The sequence below is a fragment of the Urocitellus parryii genome, chromosome 2 (assembly GCF_045843805.1).
Source record: "Urocitellus parryii isolate mUroPar1 chromosome 2, mUroPar1.hap1, whole genome shotgun sequence".
NCBI lineage: Eukaryota > Metazoa > Chordata > Mammalia > Rodentia > Sciuridae > Urocitellus > Urocitellus parryii.
The window spans coordinates 223,823,921-223,847,149 of NC_135532.1; the positions used below are offsets into that span (position 1 = coordinate 223,823,921).

A 23,229-nucleotide genomic window follows, 5' to 3' on the forward strand; every position below is an offset into this window, starting at 1 on the left:
GCCCGTCCTTGAGCGTGCGCAGTAGGTGCGGCCTCCTTCCCAGTGGTGATGAGCCCGCGCCCGGCTCCGCGCAGCTGGCCCGACCTGCTGCGTTCTGGGGTTTTCCTCCAGACCGACAGGGCGATTCTGGACCTTTGATGGGAGCCCGGTACCTACTTGGTGCTGGTTCGAGTTAGTGCCAGCGCCCGGGATGGGGCCGCGGGTGTGGGTGTCGCCATGGATTCGAAGGTACTCCCCCTCCCACAGTCGAAAACAAGCCAAAGACGCCTCAAACTCGACGTCTTAAAACTGAAAGTGATGTTTTAAGTATGAACCGCTATTTCCCAGTGTCCCAAGATGCCTTAAAGTCTCGTCGGATGCCAGCATGAAGCCCAAAATCGGAAATGGCGTGGTCCCTCCTAGGTTGTCTGTGGCTCCTCTGAGGCAGGTCCTCCACGTCCCAAGACCTACCAGACTAAAAAGATGGTCCTCCACACGTCGCTGCTGACCTCACTATGGTGAAGGATAACCACAGTCATACTCACATGGAGAAAGGCAGGGAGTGGAAGCACAGAATCTCTATGCAAAGCAATTCTGGAAGCCCAGGGAAGAGTTTTCAGGCCCCACAGCAGTAGTGTACTCCTTGGCTGTATTAGGTTGTGGTAGGGACTTTCTCAGAACAAAGAAGATATACACCCTCGGTATCAATGTGCACACTCCACAAGCTCAATTCACAATAGCTAAACTATGGAACCAACCTAGGGGCCCTCAACAGATGAACAGATGAAGGAATTGTGGTGTATATACATATTGGAATTTTCCTCATCCATAAAGAAGAATGAAATTATGGCATTTGCCAGTAAATGGGTGGTACTGGAGAATATTATGCTAAACCGAAATAAGCCAGTCCTGAAGAACCAGAGACTGAATATTGTCTCTGATATGCAGATAATAATTCATAATAAGAGGGGTTGGCTAGGGACAAATAGAAGCACTTAGGATTAGACAGAGGGGGGGAGTATGGGGGTAGGAATGAGTAGAATTAATCATACCCTATATGCATATATGATTGCACTACCTGAGTAACTCTACATCATGTACAACCAGAAGAATGAAAAGTTATACTACATTCATGTATGAAAAAGTTTTTTAAAAGAAACACTGTTGCGTAAAAATAGAATGCCAATCAGACTGTGTATGACCTTATATGGGAGACAAAGAGCTGGCAAGTAAAAGAGGAACTAACAAGAGTCCTCAGCTTTTGGATACAAATCCACTGGCACTAATAAACACTGCTTCCTGCTGAACACCCAGTGCCCTGTCTCGGAGAATCCCACAAGGTAGACTCAACCATGAGTGGGTGAGCAAGTAAGGAAATAAGAGACCACTGAAAGCCACAGGGAGCCTTATCTGACAGATAAGCACCTATGGGGGTCCTTGTATGTTAAAACCTATGCCTGCCTGCCTTAAGAAAAATTACCATTTCTGGACCATGTCATCATTTTCTCCTGTAACGAAGTCCCCAGAACCCTACCTTATCACTCTCCAATTGCCCTATTAGCCAAACATCAAGACCCTCATATTTCCTGATCTATTCAAAGGTAATGAGTAGGTTAAGGGGGTAGGAACTTTAGGCAAAAACAGGAGTATTCAGTTTCCATAAAAACTTCTACACTATGAGCACCACACCATGATCTGTTGGATTTTGCTGTCAGTCAAAAGTCAGAAGGTGGGGTTGGGTGGGACTCTGAAAATTTTTCTGGGCTCCCAATAAAAGTAGAAGGTAGGAGAGGCATGCAGCCCCTCACCCCTCTGAGAGCACTCACTCTCTCCTTTGAGAGTGTCCTCTTTTCCCAACCCTTCTGCTCTGAGCCTTCTACTCGTGTCAAATCTTTTTGACTTGATAACAAGAGTCAGGGTTTGAAGGGGAAGCCATTGCACTGCTTCAGTTTCCCAGAAGCCCAGCCCTGTCCCAGTGGGACCAGAAATCTGCCCCAAGGTACATCTTAGCCTGCTTCTTTCTTCTGCCCTCTTGGGTGTCCCTTCTTTCCCAGCTTATGATTGTTACCGGTTCTCTGAGATTTGCACACTTCCTTCACACTCAGCATGTGAAGTGTGTCAATATTCTGAACAGACAATAGGGATGAAATTCTTTTCACATCTTTTGGTGACGGTGCCTATGTTAACTAATACTTGCACTTAAACTGGTTTTCACCCATCTTAAAAACATACATTATATACATTCAAACATGAACAAAAATTTTCTCATAAAATTAACCTGAATAAAATGCTAGATGTATGAAAATTAAAGAGAAAACTTTGTTTTATTTGATTATCATTGTGGATTCATGGCTTTGTCACAGCCTAAAGTGCCTTAATGAACTGTCACTATTATCTCTTCAAGCTCAGGCAGTGGAAGCTCCTTGTGGCTGTCTCCTGAGTCCCACTAACATCCATCTTTTGAAGGATCCCTGCTCCCAGGCAGCAGGAACCCCAGGATCACCTTGATTTCCTGTTCTTCCAACCAAGATAACAGTAATTTTCCAAAGACAGCTGAATTAAAGCCTAAAGTCTAGGAACTGCTCCGCACTCCTGGATACCACTGCTCATAGGACAGGGGTGAAGAGTGCAAAAAGAGATTGTTTCTGAAAGGCTCAGAGCCACATCAGGAGTTCCATTTTACTTTCACCATTATGTGTGACATACTTGCTGAAATTGTTAGTCCTCGATCCACATTGTAATTCCTTTTTAAATTCTTTTTTTCTTGTATCATGTTAGGATTTGAACATCTGTGACCACTCCAAAATTCCTGTTGGAAATGGCCCCCAGTGCAGCAGTACGAACTCATCCAGGAGATGACTAGGCCATGAGAGCTCTGCTCTTTGAACAGGTTGGTGCCTTACCAAGGGGCCTTGGGGGCAGGTCTGTCCCTTCTATCATGTGGGGACACTCGGTCCATCCCCTCCAGAGGATGCTGCACTCAAAGCGCAGCACTGGAAACAGAGAGCAGCCCTCTCCAAACACAGTAGCCATGAGGGGCTCATCTTGGTCTTCCCAACTGCAGAATGGGGGAAGTACGTTTTCATGATGATAAGTGAGCCCGCCATCTGTATTTTACCATGTCAGCTCACATGATCTATGACCCGCTGCGGGGTCGCTCTCTTCCTCCAGCCTCGCTGAGTTGTTATAAATCAGATAAAATCTTTTACCTGAGTGAGTCATTCCAGTGATTTCTAGTACCTTCAAAGTTGTGCTTCCATCACTCCTGCCAATTTCAGAACATTTGTGTCACCCCCAAAGCAACCCTAAGTAGTGACTCTGATCCTCCCCGCCCTCTCCAGCCCCTGGCAACCACTCACCTCTTTTCTGTCCTGCAGACCTTGCTGTTCCAGGCATTTCATTAGACACGGGGCAAATTTTGTGATGACCTCCTTCACAGAGTTGATATTTTCAAGGTCTCACAAGGCACTTCACTCTGTGTGGCTAAATCATAATCCATTGAGTGGGTATAAAACATTGTTAGTTCATCAATGGGTACGTATCTTTGGTATTTCCACTTTGGGTCTATTTTGAATAGTGCTGTTACGAACATTCCTCTAGGGAGACAATTGCAGGGTCTATGGTAACTCTGTTTAACTTCTTGTGGGGTTGAACCCGAGGTTCTTTACCACTAACCCACACCCCCAGCCCTTTTTATTTTATATTTTCAGACAGGGCTTCACTAAGCTGCTGAGGGTCTCACTAAGTTGCCCAGGCTGGCCTTGATCTTGCAGTCCTTTTGCCTTATCTTCCTGAGTGGCTGGTATTACAGCATGCATCACTGGGCCCAGATGTGTTTGAAGTTTAGAGGAACTGACAGACTTTTCCAAAGTTTCTACACAGTTTACATTCTCTGCAGTACTATTTAAGGGTTCAAGTTTCCCACTCCCTCACCCACACTTGCTATTAACTGTTTTTGTGGTTAGTCAGCTTTTTGTTGCTATGACAAACACCTAAGAAAAACAATGTTGTGGAGGGAAGATTTATTTTGGCTTATGATTTTGGAGTTCTCAGTCCATGGTTGGCTGACTCCATTCCTTTGGATGTGAAGTGAGGCAGAACATCACGGTGAAAGGGCATGGCATTTTAGGCCACCCAATTTGGGGTACTTTGTTATGGCAACCCAATCTGACTCCTACAACTTACATTTTCATATGCTAAAACCAAATCCCCAAGGTAAAGGTATTAAGAAGTGGGACCCCTGGGAAATGAGGGAGCCCTCAGGAATGGGATTATGATAGTGTTAGTCGGTCTTCTTTCACTGTCTCCAAAATGCCACTAGGCTATTTTCTTGGTTGATTTGTCTTTCTTCTTACTTAGGAAACCAACTTAGAGGAGGAAAAGTTTCCTCTGATACATGGTTTCAGAAGTTCAGCCCTCTGTCAGCTGAATCCAATGCTCTGGGCCCAAGTGAGGTGGAGCATCATGCAGAAGGGCTGAGAAGGAGAGCTGCCCTCCTTATGGTGGCCCACAAGTAGAGACAGGGGAAGGGGTCACAGGGAAAACGCTCCCTCCAGGGCATACCTCCTCCAGCCTTGTCCCACCTGCCTACAGTTACACTCAGCCAGTCAATTCAAGCTAGGCTGGACCAATTGGGTTACAGCTCTCACAATCCAGTCATTTCACCTCCAAATATTCCTGCATTAACACAGAAGCTTTGAGGGGACACCTCAATGCAAACCACAATATTCTACCCTTGGTCCCCCAAAATGCATATTTATCTCACCATGAAAAAATGCATGTAGTCCATCTGCAAGAGTTCCCATGGTCATAATGCGTGTATCTCCAAGAGTTCCCATGGTCATAACAGTTCCAGCATGCCCCAAAGCCCAAGCACAAAGTCTCCTCTGAGACTCACGTGAGCTCCTATAAAACTCAAAAGCAAGTTACATGTATCTAAACCACATCTTAAGCAATAAACACCCAACAGACCACAGCCCTGAGGGCCCCTCTATTTGGATCTCTCTCCATTCCCCCACAGAGAGCCACTAAGCTATTTTCTTGGTTGATTTGTCTTTCTTCTTACTTAGGAAACCATGTGTTCTTGATACTAATTTCATATTGGTTAATAGTTCCCAGTTTATGGTTTGTCTTTTCAGTTTTTATAGTGCCTTGTGCAGACATTTGGATTTTAACTTCAATAGATATTATAATTGCTATCAGAGTTTGGACTTTTTATGTCCATAATCAATTGCTGTTTTGTTTTAGAACTTTAATTTAGCTAGAAATAATTTTTATGTAAAAGGTATAAGGAAGGAGTTATGTTTTCCATTTTCTTTCTTTCTTTTTTCTTTTTCTTTCTTTCTTTTTTTTTTTTTTTTTTTTTTTTTAGTATTGGGGATTGAGCCAAGTACTTTACCACTGAGCCACATCCCCAGCCCTTTTTATTTTTTATTTTGAGACAGGGTCTTACTAAGTTGCTTAAGGCCTCATTAAATTGCTGAGGATGGCCTCAAACTTTCGATCCTCCTGCCTCAACCTCCTGAGTTGCTGGGATCACAAGTGTGCACCACCACCTGGACTTTCCATTTTCATCATCACTTATATCAACACAACTGACGGAATGGTGTGGCCTTTCCTAAATGATCCATGGTGATCATTTTGGATCTATGACCTCCCATTCTCTTAGAGCCACGACTGTTGACTAAAGAAATACCAGAAACATGTGGGCAATGAAGAATTAAGAAAAACACAAACACACATAGGGAGAAAAAGCTGGGTCCCAGTGGGAAAGCCATGCCTTGGAGAGGCTTGGCTGACCTGAAGCTACTTCAGAAAGTTTATATTGTATAGGTTTCATGATCAAAGGTAAAGTTCTGAAGGACTCGGGTCTGGCGAGAGGTTAGGGCCATCTTGTTTGCTCAGAATTCACTATCCCTGGGAGAAGGTGCTAAACTTAAGGCATCAAATAATAACAGCTCTGTACTTTGCCACAGAGACTTCTCAGGGCAACATTACCATAGCAACTGGGGCATCTGGAGTTGCACCTATGCACAAGCAGCTCCCAGTGCAAGCACAGCCACGAGAGAGTCAGAAGATCTGATTCAAATCACCACTCTCCACAACGTGAGGTTTCCACATGGGTCCCCCTGGACCCTGCTGTGTTCCACTGTCAGACAGTGCATCCCTGAATCACTGGCACCTGACCTAACCACACGAGCAGCATATTGAGTTTGGTATCTACTGAGACAAGGCTTCTCACTCCCCACCCCGTCGGTGCCCTCACTATTCATGGCCTTTGTCCTTCCACATAAATATTATAATTAGATTGTAAAGTTCCCCCCAAAGAAACCCTGTGGGATATTGATCAGAGTGTAATTGAATGCTAAATTGTTTTGAGGAAAATCCAATATCCACCATACTCAAAAGTACCTTGGCTCTTCATTTATTAATAAGCTCCTTCTCATGTCTCTCAAGAAAATTTGTCATGTTTTCACTTAAAGTGCAAAATTTATTTTCAGCAAAAAATGTGGGGTTTACTAATGTATTGGAATCCTTTTAAAATTCTGTTTTACTGAGTTGGGCATAGTGGCATACACCTGTGATCCCAGCTACTCAGGAGGGAAGTGGATCAATATTATGGAGACAATTTTGGCAAATAACAGAAAGGCATTTTTAAAATGAAATTTTAAAAATTTCAAAAGTGGGGGACATGGCTCAATGGTAGAGTAGTTGGCTAGCATGCCTGAGGCCCTGGACTCAATTCCCAGTACTGCAAAAAAAACCACCAACCCTCTGTCTTCTCTGCTTCTCACCTCTTCCACCACAGGGTGCCATGTGGTGTGCACATTCCCACCAAGACTGAAAGAACGATCAAGGCTTGCTGTTGAAGAAAATGCCCGTTTATTGAGGAACAGATCTGAATATTTATGGAGCTGGGGTGGTTTGACAGTTGGCATGGGGTGCTTTTTTATTGGTGGGTAAGGATCAGGTGAGCCAGCAGGGCTAGTTTGTTTGGTGGGTAAGGATCATGTGAGCCAGCAGGGCTCACCATTGGATGGCAGGATCATGTGAGCCAGCAGGGCTCACCACTGGACAGCTCTTCTTGGGGGATGGGGAAGTTAGTCTTTGGAGCCAGGGTGACTCCCAACACTCCCCCTTCTTTGTTATTAAATGAGAGTGGACATCCACTCATTCTGGCTGCTTCCTGCTGTGATGGGGCGGCCTGGGAGAATCAGAGAGAAGGGAAATAAGGAGCCCCACAGGAGGGCAGAGAGGACTGGTATAACTTCAGGAACCAGATCAACGAAGGTTCCTTGCCACCACAGATCCATGATGATGATGTCAGTCCATTTGGCATAGGTCTCAACTGGAGGTATCATCAGTAGCCAGGAGTTGGTAATTCCTGAGGAGAAGCTGATAAAGGCTTGATTACAATTTTTTTATCCACCTGAGTCTGAACAAACTTTATGATAAAGGGAAGGAACAGGCACAGGGAGTTTTTATAGCCCAAATCTAATGGGGTCTCTGGGTCTGCAAGCTGCGTTGTTGGCACAAGGGGGGTTAAGTGTTCAGCCTTGAGCAGGGGCTTGGGCATTTGGGCTTGAAGCAAGCAGGTGATAAAGAACCAGACAGAGGGTTTGAGAAGCCAGGTCATCCTGCAGCTAACTTTGTTTGGCATGACCTGTAGACCAGCCTGTCCTGCACCTAACACCCTCAATTCCGCTCTTTATTCCTAGTCCAATCTAGCTCCCTCCCCTCTCTATTAAGGCTTCTCTTCAAACTTTCTCCTACCTGGGTGTACCAGCTTGCTTCTCTCTTTGCCTTTCTCGAAGGAGGCCAAGGGAGGACAGTGGCCCATTGTTACCATATTTCCCTTTGAGAGCAGTCAGCTCTCTCCAGGTTTTATGTGAAACACCTCAACCTTAAATACTGATACTTGAAATTCTTATGAAACTGGGAAGGTAAACAAAACACACGTTTCTCCTTAGGCCCAGAAGGTACCTGGTAAAGTGCTCTATTAAGATCACACTTATTCAGGGGTCACCATGCACTGGACACCTAAGTGGTTTGTCAGAAGGACAACACACAACGGTCCCACTACGGGCCAGATCCAAGCAAGTGGGGGGGGGTCTGGCTGGAGGGGGCCCTTAGGGTCACTTGCCTTGAATCTTCAGACATAGGGTGAAGAGAGGACCCAAGAAGGGCCAGAAATGAGGGGGAGCATTGACAAGAGTACTCAATGACAGGTGACGATCCTTGGCTCTTCTGATGAAGTTGTAGGAGTGCCGGGATAAAGCCTGGAAATGTGAATCCACGAAGTAAGTTGGTTATTAGACAGCTTGAGTTTGGCCGCCAAGGGAGTGCATATAATCACCTGAGCAGGACCCTCCCATTTTGGTTTTAAAGGGGTGGGCAATAGTAAACAAGTTGACCAGGTGTTAAGGAGGTAGGGTTTTGAGAGAGACTGGGGTCAGGAGGGAGCCAGTCTTGATAGCGCCAGAGTTCAAAGTGTAGATGGAAGAGGAGGGGCAGGGCATCTGTAGGCAATCTGGGAAAAACAAGGGGACATATGACTTTGAAAGGTGAGAGATTAGAAGGCTTCTTTGGCAAGGCCCTAATGTGCAATAAAGCCAAGGGAGCACCTTTACCCAGTCCAGGCTTAATTCCATGGTGGAGCTTGGTGAGGGTCTCTTTAAGGGACCGACTGGTCCTTTCAACCTTTCTGGAAGCCTGGGGGCGGTAAGGGCAATGGAAATGCCAAGGGAGTGATAGCGCGTGAGCCAGTCCCTGAGTTATCCCAGAGGTGAATTCTGGCCCATTGTCTGATTGGATAGAAGTGGGCATCCTGAAGTGGGGGATTTACGTGAGTAAGCAATAGATCAACTATCGTAGAGGCCTGTTTGTTAGAAGTGGGAAAGGCTTCAACCCATCCTGAAAAAGTATCTACCAATACAAGAAGATATTTTATGTTTTTTACTTGGGGCATGTTGGTGAAATCAATCTGCCAGTCTGCAGCTGGGGTATGACCGCGGGCCTGATGAGAAGGGAAAGGTTTAGGTTTTAATGGAGTATTGGTATTGGTTCTCTGGCAGATCTGACAAGCGGAAGTCATCTGTTGTAAGAGGGTCTTATCCCATGGGGAAAGGGTGAAAAGGGAGTGAAGGAAAGTAGTGAGACTCTGTGGACTAGAATGGAATAGAGTGAAGAAAATCAGGAGTGCCTAAGTGGCAGGTTCGAGCTGCAGAGATTGGTCATCACCGAATCCTGACAGTCGAAGCTCTCGTCCTGGATGGAGCCGGAGCTGTGGGAGACCTTGGCCAAGGCTTTTCAGGACTCCTCCTGGAGAGGCTGGATACTCCCAGGGCTGGAAAGATGGGAGAGGAAGGGGAGGGTAAGTGTCTCTCTAGTGGCTGAGTCTTAAGGTGAGAGGACTAGGACTTTCAAATCTATGGTGGCCCAAGGAAGGAGTCCCTGAGGGCCATCATAGCCTTAAAGGCTGTGGTGGGGTGCTTTCCTCCCCGCAGGTGAGCAAAGAGATTTGCCTGACGATAATCAACATATTGCAAGAGGGTGGATTGGGGGCACTGGGGGGTGAAAAGAGTGGAGGTCGGAGGCCAAGGTTTGTCCAAAGAGGTGTGGGCTATCTCGAAATCCCTGAGGAAGGGCAGTCCAGGTTAAAGGCAAAAAGATATCCTTAAATTTATGACTGAGACGTGGGTGGCAGTGTGGGGGATCTGAGACAGCAGAGTGTATGGGATGGGAACCAAAGGATGTATGGGCCTAACGGAGGTGTTGATGAATCGTAGGTAGGACCCGTTGGGCTTTTCTACCGCTAGTATGGAAGTATTGTAAGGAGAATGAGCAGGACGGAGGTACCCCTTGATAAGAAGGTCCTGAATAATAGGTTGTAGGTCCAGAAGAGCTTTTGTGCACAGGGGGTATTGAGCCTGATTGGGGAAGGTGTTGGGATCTTTGAGATGAATGTTAACTGGTGGGCAGGAAACGGTGGAGTGGGTGTGGGTATCCCATACAATTGGGTCACCAGGTTAGTATGGTATTTCATGTCGGCCTCACAAGTGGAGCAGAATGGCCAGTCTTCTGCCAGAAGGGCCAGAAAAGATGAACAGGCCGATTCTGGGGCCTGACTGATGCCAGGAGCCCGGATGTTGATTGTTGTATTGAATTTAGAGAGAATATCTCAGCCGAGCAAAGGAACTGGACCTTGAGGCATAAATAGGAACATCTGAGAGAATGGGAAGTTGTCTATGGAACAGAGTAATAGGGGAGTCTTTCTTGGATAGATGGTCTTTCCTCCTACCCCGACAATAGGGGAGGTGGACGGCACTGTTTGCCCCCAGAGTTCTGTCAGGACTGAGAAGGTAGCCCCAGTGTCAAGGAGAAAATCAATCTGTGTCCATCCACCTGAATTCGCACCCTGGGTTCCTGTCTATTGATCATTATGGCCGGGGACAAGGACCCAAGGCACCGTCAATCAATTGCCATGCCCAGAAGGTCAGAGGGTTCCCTGGCCATAGGCCTCCTCTCCTATGGGATCTAGGATAGTCAGAGCCCCAATGACCTTGTTGTTGACATTTAGGGCATGGGGTAAGTGGAGTGCATGGTGCAGGGCATGCCCTGGTCCAATGTCCCTCCTTGCCACACTTGAAGCAGGCACGGGGGTGGGGGGGGTGGGAGGGGTTCGGTGATGTGCGGCAACCTGAGGAAGCACCCTGCAGGGCCTGAGCGAGCATAAAAACCTTAAAGGCTACCGCCACGATCTCAGTCTGGGGGGTGGCAGGGCCTTGTTTGAGCTTTTTTAGTTTGGCCCAGATGTTGGGGTAGCTCTGCCAGAGGAAATATGTCATAAGGACATGACAGCCATCTGGGGTTTCGGGAGTTTGATCTGTGGCAGCAAGTGGCCCCGGAGGGTGATTGGGATTAACTCAGTGAGTTTCATCCGCATGGGCTCTGGCAAGTTCCCAGACTCTGGTACGTTCCTCAGGAAGAAGAGTATTAGCCAATAACATAGAAGTGTGGCTATAAGCCTGGAGGACCCACTGAAGCTCTCTTATGTAAGTGGTGGGGTCTGTGGGAATGAGCCCAACCTTCGCTCGAGCTGCATGGAGTCATTCATAGAGAATGGGATATGTACTCAGATAATGCCCTCAGGTCCAGCAACCTCTCTTAAAGGGGCCATGGTTTGTGGTACTAGGGACAGGACCTAGTTTGGGGGGAACTTAAGGTATCGGCTGAGTCAGGGGGAGCACCTGAGGGGCTGGATGGAGCCGACAGGGGAGGTCGGTAGGGAGGGGGTTCATCTGCTGGATAGGTAGGGATGAGAATGAAGAAGAGAAAAAGCCTCAACATCTCCTTCCACTTTTTCGAGCACTCACAGAAGTTAAACAGATCTCTGAGAACTGGGGGATCTAGGGATCCTCCTAGGGGCCATTGACTTTGACCGTCTAATTGATAGTAAGGCCAATCTTGTGTGCAGAATTTAATAAGAGGGAGTATGCTGGGAGGGAAGAAAGGCCCCCATAGGTCAGGAGAGGGACAAGGGTGGTTAAGAGGGACAGGGGTGGGGAGAGGGGAGTGCCTGTTCTTCCACCCCTCAGGACCTCCTGCTCATGAACCGGGTTCCAGAGAGTCCACCGTGACCGTGAAGGTCATGGTGGGGTGCGTTCTCTCCTCCAGACTGGGCGTCAGACGTTTGCTAGATGATCACGGTAAAAGCCCCTGTGTAGCCCATCTGAAGTTGGATACCTGATAGGGGAACTCACTGACTGAAGGGCCGGTGTTGTGTGAGTAGTAGCAGCGCTAGAAAGAGTGGATGAGGACAGCAAGCCTTGAGAGAGGGGGCCCTCAAGCAGCGAGGCATTCCTCCTCCCAGGTTTCGGCACCAATGAAAGAATGATCAAGGCTTGCGTCGGAGAAAATGCCCGTTTATTGAGGAAAGCTCTGCATATTTATAGAGCCGGGGGTGATTTGACAGTTGGCATAAGGTGCTTTTTTATTGGTAGGTAAGGATCAGGTGAGCCAGCAGGTCTAGTCTGATTGGTGGGTAAGGATCATGTGAGCCAGGAGGGCTCACCATTGGACAGCTCTTCTTGGGGGATGGGGAAGTTAGTCTTTGGAGCCTGGGTGATTCCCAACAAATACCATATTGAATTGAATCCCCGTTACAAGCTATGAGGAGGTATGACCAGGTGGGACAATTAAGAGGCAAAGGTATGTGAAGGTTCTGCCCCCATGAATGAATTAGGGATTAGATGAGTCTGTTACAAAACCCAAGTTGCCTATGTGTCTTGGATATTCACCTCTCATCCTGGGAGCCCTGAGCTGCCTCTAGACTCTGCAAGTTCTCACCAGCAAGAAGCTCTCACCAGATATAGACCTACCACCTTGGACCTCCCAGCATCCAGAGCTGTGAGCTGAATGGATCTTTATTCTTTGTAACTTTCCCAGTCTCTGGTATTGTATTACAGTAGCAGAAAACAGACTAAAACCATGCTAATAACTTCTTGCACTAAATTCCCTCTGTCATAAATACCTGCAAGGACTTCTATTTTCCTGATTAGCTCTGTCTACTACACCCACCCAATCCCTGTTCAAAGTCCTTCCTCATTTGCAGCAAGTAGGGGAGTTCCTTAGAACCCAGTTCCTTCCAATGAGGTGAAAGCAGAAGATGGGAGTAATAAGACTTCTGTTTTCCTTGCAAAAAGAGATAGCAGGATAGAATGACCTCTGAGAGTTGGCAGCCAGGACGTACTTTGTGAGTGTGTGTGTGTGTGTGTGTGTGTGTGTGTGTTCATTCAAGGCTCTTTGATCTGGACACTCTCATCGTTCTGCTCAGTAGTTCTTCAAATGTGGTCATTCTATCCTGCTCCTGCTGCCCACCCTGACGTGTCAGGTATGAGGACAAAGCCCACATTTGAAGAACTACTGAGCAGAACAATGAGAGTGTCCAGATCAATGATCCTTGAACACACACAGACACACACATACACACACATCCTGGCTGCCAACTCTCAGAGTTCTCACAGCGTGGAACAGAGTAAGCCTTCCTTTTCAGCCATTCTCAGACATGTTTTCTGATACTTGCACCCAAGTCCATTCTCATGGGTAAAGTTACAAACATACCACTGGTGAAAAATAACAGCTTTGTTTCTTCCTTTCTGTTTTAGTCATTTTTTTTTTTTTTTTTTTGCTATTGTGACTAAAAAATGTGACAAGAACAGTTTTAAAGGAGGAAAAGTTTATTTGGGGCCCATAGTTTCAGGTGGCCAACTCCATTGCTCTGTGCCCCAAATGAGGCAGAGCATGATGGTGGAAGAGTGTGGAAGAAAGCAGCTGGGGACGCGGCACCAGGAAGCATGCAGAGAGCGCTCCCCTCGCCAAGACCGAAATGCAAACTGCAAAGGCTCCACCCCACAGGGACCCAGTTCATCCCTATGAGAGGGTTCATGCACTGATTTGGTTGTAACTCTCATACACTTTCTTGCATGGTCTCAGTCTCACACATGAACTTTTAGGGGACACCTAATAAACCCTTACACTTTCTAAATTCTGATAGATTTTTCTTTTCTTTTTCTGTTACCTATGAACTGAAATTTTTCATTCCCCAAATTTGGGGCATTAGTTTTTCAAATATGTATTCTTCTTTATTATCTTTTCCTTCTCCTTCTGGAACTCCAAAGAAATAGGTATTAAAAATTGTATATTTTAAAAATAGGTATTTCAAAATTGTCCTGCTGGTTCCTAAGAGTCTTCTCTTGCTTTCTTCACCCTCTTTCTCTCTAGTCTTCAGAATGAATTATTTCTATTGACCTATTGTCATGTTATCTAACTCTTCCTTCTATTGTCTCCAATCTCTAGTAAACCCATCCAGTGCAGGGTGTGTGTGTGTGTGTGTGTGTGTGTGTGTGTGTGTGTGTGTGTGTGATTTTAGATTTTGTGTTTTTCAGTCCTAGACTTTTCACTTGGTGAGCTTATATTCTGTTTCTTTAATGAGATTTCTTATCTGTTCATTCATTGTGAGCAAAATTTCCTTTACATTCTCTTTTTTTTTTTTTTGGTGGGGGGGTACTGGGGAATGAACTCAGGGCACTCAACCACTGAGCCCATCCCCAGCCCTATTTTATATTTTATTTAGAGTCAGGGTCTCACTGAGTTACTTAGCACCTCATTGTTGATGAGGCTGGCTTTGAACCCCCGATCTTCCTGTCTCAGCTTCTCAAACCACTGGGATTACAGGTGTGAGCCTCCATGCCTGGCCTGCATTCTTTATCTTACTTTATCAAAGTTCTTCTCTGCAACCTGAGAAAGCATCTCACTGACTATGATGAATTTTATGTGTCAACTTGACTGGGCAAAGGGAAGTCCAGAGAACTAGTAAAACATTATTTCTAAATGTGTCCATGAGGCTGTTCCTGGGAAAGATTTAGCACTTGAATTAATTGTGCTGATTTTACTCACTTCTTGGTCATATAGTAGGAAACCTCTTTATTATCTAGAAACAAGAAGTCCCAAAATGAGGCTCATTTGTCCACTATATACACTACATATACAGCAAAGCAAAATGCACAGACACGTGGAAAACTGGTATCTGGGAATGTCCAGGAATGGACGCACTAGCATATCACCTTTTGCAATCACTTGGCCCCCACCTCTTCCCCGGCACTGAACAAGTACAGAAGATATCATCCTGCTTACAGAGGTGGGTCAACATCTCCATTCCCCAAAGACAATTTTCATATGGATTTTAGCAAAAACATATTTACAAGTGGTATTTCACTACCTCTACATTTCACATACATCAGGACTTCGAAACATCTAGATAGGCTAGGTGTTTCAAGTAAAAATGTGATTTGTCCACTGTGTACACGACAATCTTGAACAAACTGCACACATGTAACAATAGTTCTAATTTGAAAATGTCTTCAAAATATGAGTGTTCTGACTCTTCATGAACCTAGTGGTCTACAGTGCTCAAATTTTCAGAGGACAATCTTATCTAAGAAATTTAACACAAAATGTACCAAATTTATGTTTACTAATTCTACTTTTGTCTTACACTGGCAAACTCTAACATCTAGAAACACCAGGTGTTGACTAGGACTCATTTGTCCTTTATGGACACTAGGTTCACAGCAACGCGAAACAGATACGCAGTCGTGAGGCTACTTGTGCCTCTTTGTAAGCTCACTGGTGGGGCACTCCTTGTCTTTCCTCCTCCTCTGGAGAACCAGTGCACAATGTGTACCACTCAACTGAACAGGGATGTAGCTATTTCTCCAAAACAACATTTCATAGGATTTTAATTTTTTTTGCTGTGCTGTGGACAGAACTCAGGACCTCACACCAAGCGCTGTATCACTGAGCTACCTCCCCAGGCCTTCATAGGAGTTTTAACAGAAATTCACAAAATGTGTTACATTTTATTAATTCTACTTTTAACATCTATTAGGTACTTCAAAACATCTAGAAATACCAGATGATTCAAAAAAGCACTTAGCATTGCCAACCTTATACAGCAATGGAGAAAATACACACGCAAAACAATGGCTACAAGGGCAAAACGTCCCTTACACGTGACTCATATGGCACAGGACCTTCTCAAGGCTCCATGTCACCCATTGAACAAGTGTGGAGGAGTGTTATTCCTGGTGCCACTCCTAGAGGGGGTCTCACAACTCCATTTCAAAGTCACCTGCAGAAGACACTTGTGTTCTGTTTTTTTACCAAATGGGCATTTATCTTCTAACTCTATCACACGTTGGCAACCTCTTCACTTCTAGAATGGCCAGATGTAGCAAAAGCTGAAAGCAGCTTTTTCATATTATATACACACAGCTGTGGAGAGCAGGCTGGGCCCTACTCAGGAGTCAGAATGGCGGTTTTACCTTCTTTCTGTTATTTGTGGTTTTAGTCAATTTCTGCATCGCTGTGACCAAAACACCTGACAAGAACAACTTTGAGGAGGAAAAGTTTGCACAGGCTGCACGGTCTCAGAAGTGCAGCCCACAGATGGCCACTCCATTCCTCTGGGCTCCAGGTGAGGCAGCACATCATGGGGGAAGGGCCCAGTGGAAAAAAGTAGTTTAGCTCGTGGTGGGGTCAGAAAGCAGAGAGGGAGAAGGAAACGGGCCCAGGGCAGGTGCACCAGTCCAGGACTCAACTCCCAGTGGCCTGCCTCCTCCAGCCACATGCCCCCTGCCTACAGCTACCACCCAGTCAGTCCAGCCAAATGAGGGTGACCTGATTAGCTCACGGCTCTCCAAATCCAGCCATTTCACCTCTGAACTCTCCTGCATCCACAGGGGCTGTGGGACACACCTTATATCCAAACCCTAACATCTGTATGTTTCTTTTGCCAACCAATCCCTCGTGGGACGAGACCCTGTATATTGTAGGGAATTTGCCTTCCCAGCAATCTTTCACCCTCAATCTGCATGAATCAGAGGGGTGCACGCCTTCTAGCATCCAAGTTGGGTTTCATTCCAAATGATTTGCTCCATGGCATAAGCCAGACCATGGCAGAGTAAGTGTTAAGTCTCTGTTCACAAGTCTTTGGTATGGATGCTGAATTTTATCTATATTGCCAAATGGCTTAATCTATTTGAAAAAAAAATTGTATATGCCCAATTATTTTGCTAATTGTCCTTTTACTCATTGAATTCCTTATTTAATGAATGAATCCTGCTGACTATGCCAATTGTTGTGAGCAAGCTATATCATTAACATAGACCAAACACATCTGTATATTCCACAGTGTCAGAATTTATCAAATAACAGTAAATTTACATACTACACCACTTTCATGGGTGGCAGTCCACAGGACCCTCGTGGGCCACCTGGCAGTCACAGGCTGAGCAAACACAGGCTCTTTCCCTCCAGTCTCCATCTCCAGGATCTATGTCACTTGAGTCACACATCGTACTTTGCACGGTGATATATAAATAGGTCACAGGAGACCAGAAGGTTAAGGCAGTTGGGGTTTGCAGACTCTGAGCCAAGAGCCCAGGCAGAGAGAAAGGTAACTGCAGAGTCAGGGTCCCTACAGGTGGTCAGACTCTAACAAGCCAGTTCCACAGAGTTGTCAAAGCAGAGGGTCTGGGCGGATGGCAGTTTCAGTTTCAGAGCATCAGCTTGGAGGGGGTCCTGTGTGGTTGTCACAGGCAGGAGAAATGGCTCTCTGCTGAAACCCAAGGACAAAGATTCAGAGGTTCGACACTGTGGCAATTTCCTGGGCAAGACCCATGACAAGTGACAAGGTTACATGGTCAGAGTCCTACTGTGTCATCTTGAGGGGTTCCTCCTTTTGTGGGTCTTAGGAGAGGTTGATAAGCACCCGTGTCTGGAGTTCCTGCTATGATTTGGGATGACCACCTGTCCAAGTGCTCCTGATTCAGTTTGATAATTTGGCACATATTAGTTATTTATCAAGTTGTGCCTTTTGGTAGTGCCAGGCAGATGGTGGTTGTTTACTTGTACAAACAAGGTGTGGAGTCACCCTACCTTGGCCCCGATACTCAAGATGGAGTAGCTGATAGCAAACTACTGTTTTACAGAATGGAGTGACTCAGCATTAAGCCCAACCTGAAAATTGCTGTTCTATAGGTTACAGAGTAGCTCAGAGCAGAACCTGGCCTACTATCCACAACAGGCTGCTACAGATGGCCAACAAATCTTCCCATAGGGTGGGGGTACTTCCACTTGGCCAAATGTCATATGTTTCTCTAGCATTTCTCTCTATGGTAGAAGGAAGAGCAGTCCCATGATGGCCACCTGTTGCCAACTGGTCTACCTGTGCTCCTCTGGGCTTTGCTCACCTCCAGTAATAGGGACAGACCGATGCAAGTGGTGGGAGCACGAGGTTAGGGAGTGATTCTATGAAATGGCCCACTGTACTGACCCCATATACTTTCTTTTCCAAGCAGCAACTTACCTGCAGCCCTGTCTGGCTTACGTGGACAGGATATGTCACGTTCCTTAGAAAACTCCCTGTTAGGACTGAGGATGTAGCTCAGTTAGTAGAGTGTTTGCCTCACATGCACAAGGCTCCAGGTTCGATTCTCAATGCCACACACATACATGCACACAAACTACCTGTTATATGCAGCTGGAAATAATGTCAAAATGTCAACAAGAGGAATCCAAGTTACTCTGAATGGGGAGAATTTTGTGACCCTTTTCACAGACCAGATCCTGAAACTCAGGGATATAAGGATAATTCCTCCTAACTGTAAAGCTGTAACAACATATGGTTAAGAATCCACATAGAACCAGACAGCATGGGTCAGCATAACCTAGAGTAATCATGGCAGTGTGGACTTGAGAATCTGATGTCACCTTGCTGTCAGCCAAAAGTCAAGAGGTGGACCTGGGCAGGACTCTCTAGAAACTTTTCTGGGATCCCCCAAAAACTGGAGTGCAGGAAAAGCATATCATCCCTCTCTTCTCTGAGAGTACCCACTCTCTCCCCCGAGAGTGTCCCTTTTCCTTTTTTTTTTTTTTTTTAATATTTCTGACATGGGATTCAGAAGTAAAGATTCTTTTTTTAAGAGAGAGAGAGAGAATTTTAATATTTATTTTTTAGTTCTCGGCGGACACAACATCTTTGTTTGTTCGCGGTGCTGAGGATCGAACCCGGGCCGCACGCATGCCAGACGAGCGCTCCACCGCTTGAGCCACATCCCCAGCCCCTCCCTTTTCCCTTTGATAAAGTCATGCCTGCTACTCTAAGTGACATGTCTGAAACCTTTCTGACTTGACCACAAGCATGGGGTTTGAAGGTGGGGGCGGGCAGTCTTTGTGCTACCTAGGTATCCTAGAAGGCCCCAGCCCCATAACACTGGGCCTTCATTCCTTGCTGTGGGACAAGGTAAGGTCTTGTCTTTGACAGAGCAGACACTACAGGGCCCTGGTCTGCGCAGCTCAGATGTCTAAAATGGCTGGCCTTTGGGCATCCGTGAGCCTTCTGTGTTCACCTGCTATCCTGGTCCATTCTTTGCCCCACACACTGTGGCCACTGGGGGTGCCTTGTTCTTGGCTCCCCCTGGGCCAGAGATCCAGCAGCCTACAGGGTCTGGGCTCCAACATCCTTGTCATGAGGGTCAGGATGGACTGAACTGGGCCTGGTGGGTGAGTAGCCACAGAAACCTAGAGTGTGCAGGCCACCTTCTCCCTGCCCAGCTCCCCAGGAAGCCTAAGGCCAGGGGAGCAGGCCACACTTTCTTACTGTACTCTACCAGGACTCATTCCATGTGTTTTAGAACAGTTTCAGGTACATGGAATTTAACTTTCCTCATTTTAACTTAACCTGAAAAATCTTCTAAATTTGCATTCTCTGCTGAGATACCCATTTAAAAAAAAATGTAGTCGTGGATGGACAACATGTCTTTATTCTGTTTATTTTTATGTGGTGCTAAGGATGGAACCCAGTGCCTTCTATGTGCTAGTCAAGCACTCTGCCACTGAGCCACAATCCCAGCCTGAGACACCCATTTTTATTCTACCTAAAAAAAAAAAATCATACTCAGTAAGGCATAATATATCTAACTACCCTAGCCAATATTCCCCTGACAGTGCTGGGGTCAGGCAAGTCAAGAAAGTACTCTACCACTGAGTTGCACTCACAGCCCAGAGCTGATATCTTAAAATCACAGTGTGATGGAAAGCACTAAAGAGATCTTAATTTAAGATACATAATTAAATGCTTTTCATTTACATAAGATAATGCCATGACATATCTCCTTTGAGGCTTAACAAGAATTCATGCATTTGACGGGTGCAGAACTGAGGCCTGAGGGTAGACAGGGTGATATCTAGTGTTTTTACTTCTCTCTTTGGCTCCACAGCTTGAAGTTAAATGGTCAGGGTATAGACCCAGTGATCCTCCAGTTATACAGTTATTTTAAAAATAAACTTAAGCTGGGCATGATAGTATAAGCCTGTAATCCCAGCTACTTTGGAAGCAAGGCAGGAGGATCTCAAATTCGAGATTAGTCTTAGCAACTAAGCAACGCCCTAAGCAACTTAATGAAACCCTGTCTCAAAATCAAAAATTAAAAGAGGGCTGGGGTTGTGGCTCAGCGCTAGAGTGCTCGTATAGCACATTCGAGGCGCTGGGTTCGATCCTCAGCACCACATTAAATAAATAAATAAATAAATAAATAAATAAAATAGATTGTGTCCAACTACAACTAAAAAATATATATATTAAAAAAATAAAAGAGCTGGTTATGTGGCTCAGTGGTAAAGTGCCCCTGGGGTCAATTCCCAGTACCCCTCCAAATTTTTTTTTTAATTTACCCTTAGGAGACATGAGAAGGTATTTGTGATTTATAAAGCAATGAATATATATATTTTTATCTAAAAATCCTGGGTCCATTGCTTGCTAGTGCTCCAAGAAAAGAAGATGGTGCCTACAGGAGCTCTGGGCAGAGAACTAACAACTGCAGGAGTGCCTCTGGGGCAGCACAATCTCGTCCAGTCTTCTGATGACTGGAACTTACAAAGTCATCCTCCACAAACACTCGTGAACCACCCACTGGCCTCTGCTACTTTGATTTTTCTGCAGTAACTTTAATCTGACTCTTGAAGCTGACCTTGACCTTCCCACTCTCTCTGGCTACTGTGGTTTGGATCTGGAAGGTCTGCAGCAAAACTCACGTGTCAGGAACGCAGTAAGGTCAGAGCTAAGTGAGCAGATCAGGAAGGCATCCCATATCTATCAAGCTGTCCATTTTCTGTTGCTGTTTAAGAAACCTTATGGCTGGATGACTTATATAGAAAGATGTCTGTGCAGCTCCCAGTTTTGGAGGCTGAAACTCTAAGTGGCATGGTGCCAGCTCTGGCAAGGACCCCTCATTATGTCACATCATGGTGGATGGCATCACCATGGGAACACAAGCTAGAGGGCGAGACCACATGGTAAGGCAGGAAACCAGAGAGCAGGGAGGAACCAGTCTCACTCCTTTTAAAAAAAACCCTCTCATGACTAACCAGAGTCATGAGAACTACATTAATTCCCGCCAAGGGCAGCACCCCCCAGTGACCTAATAACTTCCCACTCGGACTCACCCCTTAAAGGTCCCATCACTCCCACATCACCATGCCAGGACAAAGCTTCTAACACACAACCCTCGGGACAAATCACATACAAACCATGCACAATTGCGACAGGCAAAGTGTCGGGGGCCGTCATGCTGAGTGAGCAGCATTTTCCTTCCCGTGATCGGTCACTTTTGTAGTGATCTGGCCACATTCATAGTGGCCCTAGACGGCTGCCCCGATCCTCAAAGTAGCAGAATGTGTCTTCATGCATCCCCATGGATCGAGCTACGCTCACCTGTTCCTTTGTGATATTACCCCCTTGCCCTGTTTGAGATAGAATGTTCCATGGAAACTCCCTTCGTGTGTCCCCTTCTCTTACTCTGCCCTTGGGTGTGGCCTTCCTAGATGTCAGTCCAAGCTGCTAACAGCAGACATCATGAAGCTAGACTCAGCCCCCTGAATCCTCACCCCTTGCCTCATTTGAATGGCTTTTCTTCAATAAAAGGGTCAGCACACACTCCCTCTCTTTTTCTACAGACCCTTAAGGTCAGAGGAGCTGTAGAGAACCCCAAAGAAAAAGGTATATCTGTCTCTGTGCGGTTATTTTGTGCAGCCCAGTTCCCCTGAAGTGACCCTGAGTGTTTTAGTCGCGAGGAATGCGACAGGCAAGGTCTTTATTTGTTCTTGAGTCTTACATCTCTAGAAAGATGTCTAACTGGGGCTGAATGAGTCCTCCTGGTGGTGGTGTGGGAAGTGGGGCCTCCAGTTACCACAGAGAAGGTGATGTGGGTCTTCCAATTCCAGTACAGGTTCCCCAAGTGAAAGCTGTGGCTGTCACCTTCAGGTTTTGTTTATTTTTGGGTACCGGGGACTGAACTCAGGGGCACTCGACCACTGAGCCCCATCCCCCACCCTATTTTGTATTTTATTTAGAGACAGGGTCTCACTGAATTGCTTAGCATCTCGCTATTGCTGAGGTTGGCTTTGAACTCGAGATCCTCCTGCCTCAGATTCACGCCGGCTGCTGGGATCAAAGGCCTGAGTCACCACACCCAGCCTATCACCTTCAGTTTTGTTATTCACTGGTCAAATGAGCACACCACACATAGACAAGCAGGGACTGCCCCTGGTTTTGAGAAAGAGTCAATCCTTGTGTTAGCATGTTTTACTTTGTTCTTAAGAACTAAGGACTGTCTTCTGACGGTGACCCTAAGTTTGTCCTCTTTGCCTTCCAGGATGGCCACTATTGCATTTACTCCAAGCCAGATTCTGCTTGGATGCAGGTCTGGGTAGGGACCTCTGTTTGCCAGTATATCTTGCCACCGGCAAAACAAATCTCCAGCCCTGTCAGCGATCCCTTTTCAATTGAATTGTTGGTGGAAGGGCCTCTTCCCCCGTGGAAGTTGGAGGTGTGACAACATTCATCTTCCGTGAAATATTTATGGGGCACTGGACATGGAGTAGGGGAGATGAGGCAGGAGACCACTACTCAATGAAACATGAAGGAAGCTGATAACTAATAACACCTACTCCACAACTAAACTATGCCCAATGGGTGGTGGGATGTTTGCACTGATAAATTTTTAGGTAAACTAAAGCATCAATTTCCAATCTAATTCTGGTGTTAGCATTGTCTTGGGCCAAAAGCAGGCCTGTTCGTGCAGGATGGACGATGACTGGTGACCACCTTGATGGTGTCTGATCAGACTCCGTAGTTGTAGCTATGGAAGGAGACCAGGCACGTGGTATGGACCCAGAGATATGGTGCTGAGGAGCTTTAAAACCCACAAAACGTTCGACGTGGTGACGTGAACCTGTAATCCCAGCAACTCCAGAGGCTGAAGCAGGAGGATCACAAGTTTAAAGCCAGCCTCCGCAATTTAGCCAGGCCTTAAGCAACTTAGCTAGCCTCTGTCTCAAAATTTAAAATAAAAGGGCTGGGGATGTGGCTCATTGGTTAAGCCCGGCTGTGTTCAATCCCAGTGCCAAATAAATGAGTCCCACAAATCACAAAGGACTTTCAAATAGGACCATTAATGCTATTAAGGGCAGAACTGATGAGGCTGTGCACCTGGGAAAGTTTTCAGATTTAAGATAGGAAATTGGCAACGAAGTGAGATAAAGGGGAAAGCCAGATCCGTTCTCCGCATACAGCGAGAAGAGGGGTGCAACTCCCCCAAAACACTTCGGATCTTCACCGGGCCCCAACAG

The 23,229-nt window shown here is 46.1% G+C and overlaps 1 long non-coding RNA gene across 1 annotated transcript; it reads left to right on the top strand.

Moving 5' to 3' along the window:
• Positions 1–143: 143 nt before the first annotated feature.
• LOC113197660 (uncharacterized) lies at positions 144–16,009 on the top strand. The gene is made up of 3 exons (XR_003302735.2): positions 144–228; positions 2,758–2,869; positions 15,890–16,009. It is a non-coding gene; the product is annotated as an uncharacterized LOC113197660 (long non-coding RNA).
• Positions 16,010–23,229: the final 7,220 nt, after the last annotated feature.